Source organism: Zea mays, chromosome 8, assembly GCF_902167145.1.
Source record: "Zea mays cultivar B73 chromosome 8, Zm-B73-REFERENCE-NAM-5.0, whole genome shotgun sequence".
NCBI lineage: Eukaryota > Viridiplantae > Streptophyta > Magnoliopsida > Poales > Poaceae > Zea > Zea mays.
In genome coordinates this window covers 65,897,632-65,907,693 of record NC_050103.1, presented here as the reverse complement: position 1 = coordinate 65,907,693, position 10,062 = coordinate 65,897,632, and the positions used below count along the sequence as shown (strand labels likewise).

The following is a 10,062-nucleotide window of genomic DNA, read 5'->3' as shown; positions in this document are numbered from 1 at the left end:
CTCCCAGCATCGCCATGCCCGCACCTCCCACCATCCTCCCGACAAGCTCGCGTAATTTAACAGTTTATTTAAAAGTTTATAAAGTTGGAGCAAACTTTTAGCTGTAGCATACATCTTCTATCAGATTTATCACAATTTTCTTTGCTGAAAAATTACTCTTTCCAGGTTATAGAGGATATGAAGCAGTCTATTTTTGTCTATTATGAACTTGGTAACTTCTACCAAAACCATAGGAGGTATGATATTTTTTAAGATTACAGACAACCTTTCGAATCTTCATCCCTTGGCACAAATTGACAGCTATTACTTTCCTAATATTGATCCTGGCCGTCCCATATCTCGGGTAGAGCTTCTTTCATGTTGTGAATGCTCTCCAAAGCATGGTCAGCCCCTGGAACAAGTGTCGGCCTGTCAACCTGCAGAGTTTAGAAAGTTTTGCGTTCAGTCTTTCCCTTCGAACATGAATGACAGCTCAAATGTGCAGGGCGTCTTACAATCACAGTATGGAAGCCTATTGCCTTTCCCGAAGCTATGTTCCGAGTGCTGTCGTCAAAAAATATCTAAAACGGATTATTAGAACGTACGTATAATCTTCACTGCAGAATTACTTGCCATTTTTCTTCAGAAAAGCTGTGTTCTTACTGTTTTCTTGGGATCAACGTTTGCAATTCGAGTTACAGCTTACATGGCTTCAACGAAGGGCTTGCAGACTTGCAGATGATGGGTGATATGGGTCTGAACCCATCGGATTCATTCAGATCAGCCAAGTCGGGGGACGTTTCATCTGAGAACAGCATGCCGAATGCGCTCGGACCATTGCAGGGGTTCAGTGTCTCAAAGCAGATCACGCCATCAAAGCAACCCTGTAAACCAAGTCTGCACAGAGCTTCCTCCGCGTGAGCTTTGTCAGAATTTGTGAACACCTGCGGTAACCAGATTTTAGGTTGATAAAAAATGGTCTCCATGACCATTCTTTCAAGCATATCATCTCAGAATAAAGCAAGAAAACAGAAAACAAAACTAGCTGGTTGGTATTCGTACTATTTTTCTCTGTCGAATTGAAAGTAGGAGGGTCCTCAAAACAGGGTCAGGCCTCAGATTGTGATATGGCAAGGTACCATGAACAGTTGCATGGAACTCATCGTTGTCAAATCCGTAGCCTAATGCCTGCAGGGAATAAAGATCGCATGATCAGAAAAGGAGAAGAAAATATAGGACAAGTCGTTGTAAAGATTCAACAAGCAACAAATGGAACGTGAGTTTGTACCTTAAGGCCAACCATTGTGGTGCCATATTCCTTGTACAGGTCCAGGCACATGTCTGCAACTTGGCTTTCTTCAATATGCAGGTGGTGCCGCATGTAATGTGGTTCAAGATTTTAGGTTTTAGAATTAGTTTTCTAGATGTGCGTACCACTATTTTGTTGGTAAAATGAAGCCTCCAATGAAATGGATGGCTGCTCACTTCTATTGTTACTGCTCTCGCAAATCCAATTTCCACTTGTGTGAATGACCAAGCGATGATGCTATCGCATATAGTGTAGCATGAGCCTACAATTTCACTTTAGTTATGAAAACTGATCAGTCGATGATGATGAATCATACGAGCCTTTTTTTACTTCAGCACGTTTTTTGATAGGGGATGAATTTGCACGAGGTGTTATGAATTGCAGGCGGAGGTGAGCAGTGGGAGCGTTTGCGTATTAAAGTGCACTGCACTACAATACTTGTTTGTGGATGTTGAGCGTTTACTTTAGCTTAATAAATCTTATAGTTTTAATTAATTAATGTTATCTTTGTCGTCCATGCAAGAGGATCCCTATCATGTTTCGCAAGATAGGAGTCGCCAAGCATCTGTTCGGTTTTGTTTAGAACTTCACGCTCCTTCTTATCACGTATACTTATATCCTTATTCGGATGATGGTGCCTAGCAACAACGATAGCCTGTTATCGACTTGAACGAGCAACTATAGATCTTCCTTAACAACTTATGTGCCATCGCAACGCACGAGCACCTAACTAGTTTTTAAAATATGTCTCTTAACAACTCGACCAGACGCCTTAAACTCATAAACAATTTGGAATTTAGGGCCCCAACAAGAACACAACTTCAAGAAGAGCCTTATTTTAATAGAATTCATCTAAACAGTTTAGGGCTCAATCTCTTGAGTAGCAAATTTATGATTCAGAAGGAAGCGACCCAATATTGTTCCCGCGTGAAAGAATGACCATAGACTTTTCCCTGGTTCCATTCCCTCTCCCGCAACCATCATATGACTCTCCCATCTTCTCCGGTGTGAGATTCACTTTCTTTGTTCTGCCTGTCGCCACCATCCCCCTGTCATCCCTTCCACCGGAGCTTGTTTCCACGGTCAATCGGATCCATGCCAATAGATTGAAACCTTGTCGAGGGAAGCCTGGAATCGACGTCGGCGAGGAGACAGAGGCCCAAGAGTGAAACATTGCGTAGGTCATTGGCCACAAGTCGTGTCGTCGCGTGATGGAGATCAAGTGTGGCGCCGTCTTGGCGGCATGTGTGTGAAATCAAAAACAGATGCAGATGCAACGTAAACGTGTAAGGCCCATATGTTGAAAACTAATCTATTGTTTGAACCCTAAACAACTTGAAAGAGTAGCAAAAACAAAATATAGGGCCCAATCATAGGACTCTTGGTTGAAGATGCTCTTAATAGCTCAATCTATATTTGGGTCTCTATTACGTCCTAATGTGTTGATGTGGCCCACATGTCAGTTGTCAAGAAAGAAGAGATAATGGTGGATGGGGTCTAATAGACCAAGACAACTGACATGTGAGCCACAACAACCAGTTAGGATGTAATAGAGACCCAAACAGAGATTGGCCCCTTAAGAGGCATACTTTAAAAGTTTATGGACTAGGTTGACATAGCGAGACAAGTTTAAGGATTGGAAGTGTGCTTTACTCCAGTGATGTCTGAAGGAAACAGGTGACACCTAAGAGGGGGTGAATTAGGACTTCTAAAACTTTCACTAAAGTAGGCCACAAATAAATTCCTAGAGCAAAACCTATGCAATTAATCAAACTAGAATATGCAAACTAGGTTTTGTCTAAGTGTTGCTATCTCTACCACAATGTCTAAGTTTCAATCTAAACAATTGTCACACTCGGTTTTAGAAGGCAAACCGAATGTGAACCATGTATGTGACAGGATCAGCAATTCACGTACACAGCAGTTACATAACTGGACATCATCACACAGTGCTCAAATAATAACATAAAAGGGAAATAATAGTCGATTACATCATATGTCTGAGACGCCCACATAGTCTTTACAATAATCAAAGTGCGGAATAGAAACATAGATAAACGCGGCCTTCACAGGCAGTCGACTGGGGGTTGCCGCTAACCCATGCCTAGAACTCATCATAATCTTGGAACTCCTGGTGGTCTCCTTCCATAGCTTCATCTTCTCCTGAGCAGGGGTTGCAATGCTGACAACCTGGGGAGGGGGGGGGGTTTGGTGTGTAGAGCAAGGGTGAGTACACATCAACATACTCAGCAAGTATCCTGTTTGGCTGTAGTGGACTAGCTTTATGTGGGGGTAAGTCAAGCAGTTGCTTTTAGTTGGTCAGGTTATTATTACTAGTAGAGAAAGCCAAGTTTTAGAATTAACCCACGTTATTAACCCAAGCGTACTCCTTTCCAAACGGAAAGAGTACCACTTACTATTACCAGAGCTAATACCAAGAACTATCAATCTCATTGTCACCTGCAATTCGAACATCTCTGATCAAGTACCACTAATCACTGGAGCTCCCTTGGCCGCTCATAACCGCGAGCACGGCTGATATATCAGTTTTCATACACTCTGCAGAGGTTGTGCACTTTACCCACAAGCTGTGATTCCCTTTCTGCCCGGAGATCATAACTCTCCATTGATCACTACCAAGGTGACCCAGTAGGGCATCACTACGTAGCCTTTACAAAGATTCCCCGGGGCTGTAGCCGCCCGTTAGGTTTCCTAAATGCACCGCACTCCTCCCCAAGGGGCGAACCCAAACTTGGCAGAGCGAGCTGCATACACCGAGCCCCATTGATGGCACGACGACTAAGCGAACTACACCCTGGTTCCTCTAATTATTCAGCTAAGGGCATCCCATTCCACCCTCATGCTTGCACTGTTTTCCCGGGCGGTCATCCAACAAACAGGTCCTTACGGAGAGGCACTCGAGAAACCGCTCGAGCCCCCTTGAATGCCACAAGTATAACATCATAATAAAGGAGGGGAAAACAACGTATCATTGATAATTCTCATAATGTTCATTGATCAGAGTTGAGCAATAACATAAAGCTAAACAATAATGATCCAACCCAAATAGGTAAACAAGGACATGGATAACAAAAGCTAGTCAATCCTTAGGTATAACTGTGAAATACGGGAGGTGAATTAAAGAATGTATAGGACAGAGATAGGTCAAGGGACAATTGCCTCCACCAACCAGCTGCTGCTCAGGGACTTCCCCTGCGAGTTCCTCGGGCTCTTCAACCGGATCATTCTCTATACGAGCGCAAACATACATACATCCACACATTTAATACAAAAGAACAGTACACCATATAATAGAATGCAATAAATAAATAGACGTTCCACGCTGGGCTCGCAATTACGGTTAAGAGAGAAAGAGGAAAAGACAGTCGAGAAACGATCACGTTACATTATTATAAATTAAACCACTCGCTTAATAGAAGGGCATTAATTTGGACACTATGTTTAGCATAAAGTAAATTCAAGCTCCACATTTAATCATTATAACTAATTGAAGATGAATGAAAGGGAGTGGTCGCACGACGAGACGTACGACCCCACATTTAGATTGAATTGAGAAATAAACGACTCGCCGCGCGACAGAGCGCGCAACGAGATTCTTGCATTAATTATAAGTAATACGTTAAGCGTTGGACGACGAAACGCACGACGACTTACGTCAACAGAACTGAGTTTAAAACAAATCGTCGCGCGACGAAGCGCGCAACGCAACACTTTAATAAATATAAATAAAATGAATCGTCGCGCAATGAAGCACGCGACGCAGCACGTCGACTAAACAACAATTAAGATAGATTAAAACGGGGTTAAGCGCAGTGCGACTACGGTCGCACGAGCGAGAGCACGCTGTGCGTGCCGAAGGCACGCAAACCATGCAGGCGCGCGGGACGCGAGTCGCCAGGGCACGGGTGCAGGCACGGGCGCGGCCGAGGGCGGGCGACCAGGGCCCGGGGCCCGGGGCCGGGCATGACCGCTGGGGCGCGCGGCGAGGGCGCAGCCGCCGGGGCACGGCTGGGGAGCAGGGACTCACGGTGGGGGCGGGCTCGGCGGGGCGAGGGCACGCGGGCAGGGGCCGAGCCGCCGGCGCCGGGCGCGGGCGCGCAGGGGGCCGCGGGCGCGGGGCCGGGGGAGGGGGGCTCACCGGGGAGGGGGGCTCGCCGGGGCGGGGAGCAGGGCACGGCCGAGGGGCGGCACGGAGAGAGGCTCGCCGGGCGCGCTGGGAGGTCGCCGAGGGTGCGGCTCGCTGGGGCAGGGAGGGCGCGGGACTGGGGCGGGGCGCGGCGCAGCCGCGAGGGCTCGCCGGGCGCGAGACGGGGAGGGGCTCGCCGGGCGCGGCCGAGCCGCCGCCGGGGCGCGGGACGGGGAGGGGAGCGCGGGGCCGGGGTGGGCGCGGCCGCGGGCGGCGCAGGGCGCGCGGGCAGGAGGGTCGCGCGGGGAAGAAGAAGGGGAGGGGGTGGAGAGAGAGAAAAGGGAAGGGGAGGGAAAAACTCACCTCCGGGGATCCAAACTCCGGCGATCTCGACTCTAAACCCTAGGGCACCATGGGGAGAGAGAGAGAGGTGGAAGAGGGAGGTTACTGCGCGGGAGAAATCAAATGAGCCAAACAGATCTGGGGAGGGGGGGCGCACGCATGGGGTGGGCAGGGGCGCCAGGGGCGCGTGGGCCGGACCGGGCCGGGCTGGGCCACACCGCGGATCGAAACCTACGACACGCACGACCATTAAACGGAATCCAATCGCGAACCGAAATCCGAAACGGAACGAGACGAACACACGACATCAGACAAAGAAATGCGCTTCGGCATGATGCAACACCCATGACACTTAGATTTTGTTTATACATGACACGGATACCTGTCACTATACTGGTTTGAAATTGGGAAGAAGGAGCGAAATAGGAAGAGAAAAGAGAGTAACGCCCAAATTTGGTGAGTGAAAAGAAAAAAAAATTCTACCCCCAAATTCAGGGCGTTACAACAATATAAGTGAAAAGACAAGATTGAAACTTAAATGCTTAATATAAATGCGAAAGCTAAAGAGCAAGGTAGAGATGCAAACTCTTGTGGATGACGCCAGTATTTTTACCGAGGTATCCGGAACCACGTAAGGTCACAACTAATCCTCGTTGGTGCCCCTACGCAAAGGGAAGCCCACTCGAGGGCCAAGCACCTCAGTCGAGTAACTCCGTAGAGAGTCGCGGGCCTTCTCCACGCGCAAGTGGTGCTCCGCTTCCGGCACCTCTCGGACGCTCCCCACCGTCTCCACTATCGAGCTTTTGGCTGAAAATGTCGTGGGCCTCGTTCCCTCCAGTACACGGTGGTGGCCGTGACACAAATGCGGTTGTCACGGTCTCGCAAGACTCTCGCCCCCCACTCGGTACAATTACAATGGCTCGTGCAAGAGCCAAGCGGTTGTGTGGTTTATCGAAACTCACTCAACTAACTAGGGTTCACCTAGAGCAAGCGCTAAAGCGGTCTAACTAACCTAAGCAATTCGCAAAGCACCTACGCCAATCGCCGAGTGGTTCTATTAAGCACTTGGGTGTATGAGCACTTGGGAATGTCTACTCTATGCCTTGGTATGTTGCTTGGGCTCCCACACCTTGGAATGGCCGGTTGGGGTGTATTTATAGCCCCCAACACAAAACTAGCCGTTGGAGGAAAGCTGTTGCTCTTTGCAGCACACCGGACAGTCCGATGGTGCACCGGACAATGCACTGTTCACTGTTCGGTGCGCCTAGCCGTTGGTCTGACACCGCAGGCGACCGTTGACACGTAGGATTTTTACACCGGACACTCTGGATGTCACACTGGACAGTCCAGTGGTCTTTTCTCCATAGTGCCACCTAGAACTAGCCGTTGGGCTACTGTTCCCTAGTGCACCGGACAGTCCGGCATGTGGCACCTGACAATCCGGTGCTCTAGACCAGACAGTCTGTAGGCAACACTTCCTTTGTTTCTTGGACTTCGCATGATCTTCATAATGTCTTCTTTTGAGGTGTTGCTTTCTTCAATGCCTTGGTCCAAGTAACTTTAGCATCCTGTGAACTACAAACACAAACACTAGCAAATACATTAGTCCACAGGTTATGTTGATCATCAAACACCAAAACCTATTGGGCCAAATGGTGAAAGTAGCCTAGAGGGGGGTGAATAGGCTAATCCTGAAAATTATCACCACAAACATCGAAATACTGTTAAATCTACAGTTCAACTGGTGCAGGACAGTTCAACTGCTACATGGGCAAGTTGAACTACTCTGAACTAGTCCAACTGTTAGAGTAAATCTAAACAATGAACTAGGCGGAAAATATAGTGTGAATCTCTTATAGAGGAAAAATGCAACCGATAAGCAAAGTGTGGATGGTGAAGATACAAGAGTTATTTCACCACAAGATTCACACGGCGAGTAAACCTATATGTCTATCTTGCCAAACAAAATCACAATCACAGAACGAGCAAGAACACAAGACACAAGACTTATCTCGAGGTTCGACCACACCACAAAGGTGTCCTACTTCCCATTGAGGAGCCCACAAAGGGTCGGGTCTTTTTTCAACCCTAATCCTCCACAACCCGACCACCAAGGTAAAGGGATTCCTTATCTCAAACGTTGCTCACAAGAGCGAGGATTACAAACTTCTTGGGGTCGTCCACAAATTTGGAAAACCAAATCCGTGAGCACAAGCTCAAACCTCACACCAAAGGGCTCCTTTAAACGAGTTGAATCTAGAGTGAGTTTGGGTGAGACACGAAGAAGATGTGTGCCTTTGTCTCAAGTTAGGTGAGCAATGAATGTGGGTGTGACTAGCAGCATTAAAGAGAGGGGTGTGGGGGTCTATATATAGTCACGGCTGAAAACTAGTCGTTGGACCAAATTTTTCGACCCAAACTGGTTGAACCGCCCTTGGCAGACCTGGCAGCCTGGTAGACTGTGGCGCAGTCTGGTCAAGTTTGACCAAAACCGGTTGAACCGTCCTGGGGCGGTTGAACCACCACTGACAGCTCTGTCAGCCTGTCTAACTGGCAGACTGCTGGACAGTCTGGTCAAAGGTGTCAGGGACCAGTTGAATCGCCCTGGGGACCAGTGCAACTGGTCTTGACCAGAAAGTTCAGGAGAGAAAACCCTAGTTCAACTGCCCCGGAGGCAGGTTCAACTGGTGTATGGTCAAACATGTTCACAATTGAAGTCGAAGTCCAACTATAGTTGAGAAAGCTCAACTGCAGCTCAAAAAGCTCAACTGTAGTTGAAGAAGGTTAACTCTGCTGAAGTTCAACTGCAACTAAAAAATCTCAACTGCAGTTGAAGAAGCTCAACTCGGCTGAGGTTTAACTCACCTGAAAAAGCTCAACTGCAGGTGAAGAAGTTCAACTGCTTTTCAACAAGAACGCTCTCAGTTTCTCAAACCTAAAAATGGTCAGACATAGAGCGTTCAAGAGATTTTGGTTTTCAAAAATAGCTTTTGAATTTGGAGGCTTGAGCTATAACAAATACCTTTAGCTATGCGAAAACTACTAAGGAAGAATTAGATCCTGCGACTCAAGATATACATAAAATTTTATACGTCTGTCGCATGGAGTCTTTTCAAGGGTACCACATATGTGTTTTCTTTGTCCTCGAAACTTCCTATTTTATTTTTCAACAGTGGTTGTGACTCCTTTAGTTCATGTACATTCTGAGCATATACTAGGAGCAAACTTGTTAGTACCCTTATTTGTTTTGTCATTAAATCACCAAAACCCTCAGTTAAGGTTGATTGCACTTACAATCTCCCCCTTTATGGTGATTGATGCCAAAACATATAAGGTCAAAAAGATAAACATTTGGAATAGTAAAATTCTTTTGAACAATTGTATATAGATGGCTCCCCCTAAATGTGTGCATAAATTTTGAATTAGCTTGTTGACTTAATATGTCAAGCCAGCAGCACATTTAGAGACTGTGACCAAGTCCATACTAAATACAATTATCCGAGGGGTGCAAGAGTGTCATAAAAGAAATTGTGATGCATATGACTACTTCTAAACACTCATCATCTATATCATGCAGTAATACAAATATCACATAAACAGATGAGAGTGAAAGCAAATGATGATGGCCGGATGACCATCATTTCATAGAAGTTAACATAACAATCATTTCACAGAAGTTAACATAACAAATGTTTATTACAACCATGATATAAAATAGAAAAAAAGATACAAGCCACAACAGTGGCCAAAAAAAGAAAACAACCTAGCTATCCTCAGATTTCTCCCCCTTTTTGGCAGCAAGTACCAAAAGAGAGAGCACAATACTCAATAGTCCCCGGAAGGAGGAGGATATGAAGGAGGGTAGGAAGGGTACTCCGAAAAGAAAGCACACATCATATCTTCCCCAAATGATGATTCTAGAGGGGGCTTATCACCAGAAGGAAAACCTGATGAAGATGAAGGACCCTAGTATGGAGGATGATGGTGATGGTGACTAGAGCCGGAAGGCCTGTGATCACCAGGAATAGGTCCCAGACCAGGGTAGGGAGGAGGAGGAAAGTGACCACAACCAGATGTCCTGAGATCACCAGGAATGGGTCTCGGATCTGGGTAAGGAGGAGCAGATGTGTAGAAGGAGTCGTCAAACTCCTCGGCCTCATCCTCAGGGGTAACGAATGACACACCATACTCCTGTTGGTGCCACTCGTTAACGTTCTCCGGGTAGGCAGGGGTCGGAGGCGGAGGAGAGCGCGGAGGCAAGGGATGACTCGTGGAGGCGACGTAA

General features: G+C 47.0%; 1 pseudogene; it reads right to left on the bottom strand.

Moving 5' to 3' along the window:
- Positions 1 to 311: 311 nt before the first annotated feature.
- LOC103635283 (uncharacterized) lies at positions 312 to 1,364 on the bottom strand (annotated as a pseudogene).
- Positions 1,365 to 10,062: the final 8,698 nt, after the last annotated feature.